This window comes from Aquarana catesbeiana, linkage group LG07 (genome assembly GCF_042186555.1).
Source record: "Aquarana catesbeiana isolate 2022-GZ linkage group LG07, ASM4218655v1, whole genome shotgun sequence".
NCBI classification, from domain to species: domain Eukaryota; kingdom Metazoa; phylum Chordata; class Amphibia; order Anura; family Ranidae; genus Aquarana; species Aquarana catesbeiana.
In genome coordinates this window covers 166,647,320-166,653,319 of record NC_133330.1, presented here as the reverse complement: position 1 = coordinate 166,653,319, position 6,000 = coordinate 166,647,320, and positions in this window count along the sequence as shown.

Genomic DNA, 6,000 nt, shown 5'->3' with positions numbered 1-6,000 from the left:
AGTCGAGATAAATCTAACTGTCTGGTTCGTTCTCGATTCGTCTTTCGGATACCTGTCTCTTGGGGAGGGGTTTAGGTGAGACAGAAAGGCATCATCAACGAGATCGGATGGATACCCCTTCTCCTGGAATTTCTTTTTCATTAATGTTCCCTGTTCCACATAATCCTCCAATCTTGTAAAGTTACGTCTGAGTCTGTTAAATTGACCCCCAGGAATATTGCGTTTCCATAAAGGGTGATGGCAACTTCCAAAATGGAGGTAGGAATTGCCACTAGTTGGCTTAACATGATTTCTAGTGAGAATCCTGTGTTGATCCTGGAACAGCACCAAATCCAGGAACACAAGTTCCTGAGGGTCTATAACATGGGTAAATGCCAAACCAAGAGCATTGGAATTACAATGGGCTACGAAAGAGGGAAACAACTCGGGGCCCCCGCTCCATATGATCACAATGTCGTCGATGTATCGCCCAAAAAAGACAATGTGCTCGGCGAACGGATTATTAGCCCAGATGTTGTACTCCTCCCAGTAGCCCATCGTGAGTTTGGCATAGACCGGAGCAAAGTTCGCTCCCATGGCGGTTCCTTTGCACTGTAAATAAAATTGTTCACTGAATGTAAAATAATTACGCCTTAGACAGAATTCAGTAGCTTGAACCAAGAATAATGATTGTAACGAATTAAAATCCCCACTATTGGTCAAGAAATGTTGAACGGCTCTCAGACCTATTTCATGGGGTATCGAGGTATAAAGAGAAGACACATCGAGGGATGCCCACCAATAGCCTTCTTCCCATGAATAACTCTGAAGAGCTTTAATTACATCATTGGAATATTTAATATATGATGGCAGTTGGCACACAAGGAGTTGCAGACAGTGGTCAATATACATAGACAAACCATTACTAAAGCTATTCGTGCTTGCTACAATTGGTCTCCCAGGCGGGTCCACCAATGATTTGTGGACCTTTGGGAGATGGTAGAAGTAGGGGGTGCTACATTCGGTTGGCAGTAGGAATTGTTTTTCTTTATTGGTAAGTACTCCATTTTGCCAAGCTTCCTGGACCAGCGACCTTAACTCCAGTTGGAACTTAGGGAGAGGATCGAACTGTAGTTTAAGATACGTATCCGTGTCTGCTAACATCTACTGGCCTCTTTGATGTAATCGGTGCGATTTTGTATCACTAAACTACCACCCTTGTCTGCCTGCCTAATGGTGATCTTAGTATTCGACATCAGTTCTTTCAGAGCTACATTCTCACATCTACTTAGGTTCCTATGTTTCCGCCTTTTGGAATCATCACATAGTGATAAAAAGTCTTTGTATACGGCTTGATAATAGGTTTCAATGTAGGGGCCCTTTGAGTTAGTTGGAAAGAAGGTTGATTTGGGTCGGAAGGGAGTATGCGTAACTGGTGGTTCTAGACAAGCGGAGGGTATAAAGCCCTCTATATACCCTTCAGCCCATAAATCTTCTAGGGCCTGGAGTGCAGCTTCATCAAGTTCTGTTGAAGGTGTACATTCTGGTGTCGGAACCTGTTTAGACGTGGCCTCTTTTCTATCTTTTTTGTGTAAAGCCAGTGGGTTCGGGGTATAGTGGCGTTTTAGGGTTAGTAACCGTATAAAACGATGTAAATCTTTAAAGAGACCGAACTTGTTTGGACCTATAGTGGGAGAAAAACCCAAACCTTTCCGAAGTAACACCTCTTCGGACGGAGTGAGAGTGTGTGAAGATAAATTGTATATTTTTATAGTACTATTGTTTATATTGGTTCTGACCTTTCTTTTTTGTTTGATCTTCCTAGTGATTCCTCCTCTCCGTCCTCTTCTAGTTTTCTTTTCTCTTTGAGCACTCCCTTTGGAGGTAGTGTAACAATTAAGGTACTTTGCATTTCTGGGGGGAGAGAGGAGGAGGAGGCAGCGTCATTGTACACTTTGGTCAGATATGGTGTTAGCACAGTTCCAAATTGTTTGTAATACTCTCCTGATCATCTGGGCCAGGGGATTTGTTAGCGGGAAGTGATGAAATTATATTTTTGATTTCTAGATCTGTAAATGGGGTGTTCAAGGAGTCTAGTTGTTCTGTGGTCAGTTTAGGGAGTTTGATCTCATTGAGAAATGCCTCTATGTTAGGTAGAGACGGCTGTGTGACAGATGTGTCATCTTTTAAACCATAAAGTGTATTGTAGTAGCAACTAAATGCGTCTGCAATAGCTTGTGGATCTATCAGTTTCTGTTTAGTGGCTGGGTGGAATAGATGGGTAATTTTGGTTTTGGAATAGTAACCTTTGATTCTATTGGCCATTGCCTTTCCGGCTTTGTTACTCGTAGAGTAGTGTTGAGCTCTAAAATGCTTATGTGCTCTTTCAAAGGATTCTAGAAGGAGAGATTTTAATTTCTTGTCTAAGGGAGTCTAATTTAGTCCTGGTTAATGGATCTGGATTAGTTTGGTTTTGGTGTTCTAGCGTTTTAATATCGGCAGTAAGTGTGTTTAGATGCTATGATCTCCTCCTCCTCTAGGATAACAGATCTTGCATTAGTATTAAAGTATTCTGTTAAACGCTCTCTAATATAAGAAGAATGGATCGGTGAGTGGAGAATCGCAGCATTCGCTCTCCATATCCGTGTACGGGAAATCTTCGGCGAGTCTTCTATGGTCATTGTAACTGGAGCGTGGTCAGACCACGTAATGGTCGATATCTCCGTGGATGAGATTTTGGGCAAAGTCCATTTATCCACTAGGAAGTAGTCAATCCGAGTGTAAGAGTTGTGTCTAGGGGAGAAATAGGAGTAGTCCCTTTCGGTGGTGTGATGGCATCTCCACACATCAAATAGGTAATGAGATCGAATGAACGGTCCCATAGAGGATGTAACTCTGGTTGAGTGGGAAGAAGAGTCCTTGTTTAAAGCGATTGATTTTTTTCATCAATTTGGACAGAAAGTGAATCTGTTTTTTGTTGGGGGGCATATACTGATACGATGGTGTAATTATCGTTGTTTAATGTGCAATTCAATGCCAGATATCTACCATCAACATCCTGAAGGCTGTCATGTAGGGTGAATAAGCATGTAGATTTAATGGTAATCAGGACCCGAGGCTTTAAAGATGTTTGAAAAATTCTTATTGGAGCACTGAGGTTCGGCATTGGTTTTAAAGTGCGTTTCTTGGACGCACAGGACATTGCAGTGAGAATCCTGTGCAGTTCGCCACAGAGATGTCCTTTTGGCAGGGTGATTGAGTCATTTTATGTTCAGTGACAGAAATTTGGGCATTTTGAAAGTGGTGCGTATAGGTAGTGGAGTAAGGTACTACTTACAGTTACTCAGATGGATAAATTGCTCGAGGAGGTTGGTTGTTGTTAGAAGTCCTGGATCCGATGGACTTGAGCTCTCGTAGATAAGAAAGGAAGGGAGAAAAACAGCAAGGTAGTTAGTGATAAACAAGAGGGTAAGGGAAATCAGGTGTCAGCAGTGTGTTAGGGATTGCTGAATGTGGCTGAAGGTAAAGTTCGTAAACTAACTGCAACGAGCAGGCACTGAATCGGAGTGCTTATCTGAGATTGGATTCACAGCATCACTGATTTGCAAGTCATTTGTTGTAGTGGTGAGAATGACCGGAGTTGAAGGATTGCGCATTTGGTTTGTGGGTCCCTGGGGTTGGAGGGCCACCGTCAGGAATGATACCCCATGTTTTCAGCAATTGTATGCCATCTTTGACGGTATGGATATTGTGGCGTGTTCCATTTCTGGTAACCATAAGCTTTGTTGGGAACCCCCTTTGATATGGGATCTTATGATTATTGAGGGGTTTTGTGATTGTTTGCAGTTGACGTCTCTGTTGACGAGTGTATTGAGAGATGTCAGCAAAAAGTTGCAGCTTTGCGTATGGATGTGGGAGCTGTCCCAGGCGTCTGGATTGTGTAAGGAGCATGTCCTTGGTGTGGTAGAAATGGATGCGCATCAGAGTATCCCGAGGTACTTCTGCGGGTGGGTGAGGAGGTTTTGGGAGACGAGGGATGCGATCGATGATCGTCTCGATCGGTGGGAGATCTGGGAGAAGCGTTGAGATCAACTTCCTAGCGTAGGAGTTGAGATCTGCTGGTAGGATAGTTTCAGGGATTCCTCTTATCTTGATATTTTGGCGCTGTGAGCGATCTTCAAGATCCGCCATTTTGGCTCGCACCCAGCAGTGTTCTTCTCTGGTATGGTTATGTTCGTCTGCCAGGTCATTAACTGTTTCTGTCATGACGCTCATCTGCTTTTCAATAATCCCCACTTTCTGCCCTGTGTGCAGCATTTCTGTTTTAAATGCTGTAAACATTGAAGAAATGTCAGACTGGAGGGAGCTGTGAAGTGACATCAGCATTTCTTTCAGCATAGTGTCTATGACAGACTGATTTGTAGTGGGGAAGGCAGCTATGGGGGAAGCTGCAGAAGGCTGTGTGAGGAGATTTTCTAATGCAGGCCTTACCTCCTGTGACTAATCCGCTGTATCCAGTCGCATCCTTGCTTTTGCAGGGCTGTTGGAGGTGGATGAGGGGCCTAAGGATAGCTGGGAGCCCAAGGAGTTGTGCTGGGCTAAAATGGAGGATTCTTCATCATCAGGCAGGTCAGTGTAGGAATCCTCTGTGTGTTGTGCAGTGCCGTGGCGGCTATCTTGGATTTTATCTCCCTGAGGGAAGATGAGGAAATTGGTGATTTTTGTGGGAATCCTGTATTCTTTCCTCTTTCTAGAGGTTCCGGTCTGGTTCCCCAGGGTGTGAGGGTCTGAGGATTGCATTTTGTGGGGTCTGAGGCAGTGATCTGAGGTCCGGTTCTCTGTTCAGTGCAGGAGCTGTGAGATCAGGCTTCCATTCAGCTCGGCAGCTAACCACGCTCCCCTTTTCCCATTTTTTTCCCCGCCGTCGCTAGAGGTCCGCGGGCAGCAGTGAGATGTCTCCGCTGGCCGCCATTTTTCAGAAGACCAGCTCTTGTATAGCCTGGTCACTCACTGTGGGGAACAAGCAAGAGGTGGAGCTGGCCGGGTGGCTGCCAATAGAAATTGAGCCAGCTGTGAGAAAGGCCACGGAGCGGGGGGTTGGCAGCAGCTCAATTTCTATTGGCAGTCACCTGGCTGGCTCCGCCTCTTGTCTGTTCCCCTCGACAAGTGAACTGTGTTAGACAAGAGCTGGTCTACTGTATTGGCGGCGGAGACTCTGCTGCTGGGACACCTGATGTAAGGGGGGCTCCACTGGGGATACCTGATGTAAGGGGGGCTCTACTGGGGGACACCTGATGTAAGGGGGATGCCACTGGGGGACACCAGATGTAAGGGGGGATCGACTGGGGGACATCAGATGTAAGGGGGACAGCTGATGTAAGGGGAACACCGCTTGGGGACACTTGATGTAAGGGGAACACCGCTGGGGGACATCGGGACACCTGATGTAAGGAGGGGCTCTACTGGGGGACACGTGTAAGGGAGACATCACTGGGGATACCTGATGTAAGCGGGACACTGCTAGGGGACCCCTCACATAGGGAGGGGCTCCACTGGGGGACACCTGATGTGAGGGGGCACTGCTGGGGTACACCTAATATAAGGAGGACACCGCTGGGGGACACTTTATGTAAGGAGGGGCAACACTGGGGACACCTGATGTAAGGGGACTCCGCTGGAGGACACCTGATGTAAGGGGCACACCCCTGGGGGACACCTGATGTAAGGGGGACACTGCTGGGGATCACCTGATGTAAGGGGGACACTGCTGGGGGACACCTTATGTAAGAAGGGGCTCCACTGGGGACACCTAATGTAAGGAGGAACTCCACTGGGGACACCTGATGGAAGGAGGGATACCGCTGGGGTCCGCATTGCCAAGCACGCTGGGGGTTCGCATTGCCGAGCATGTGAACAATATTAAAATATAAAAAATATTAAAAAGGGTTTACGAACGCATAGTGAGTCAAAATATTTTAGGCTCATTCACAATAGGGACCCTAGGTGTTTAAAATTTTGGGG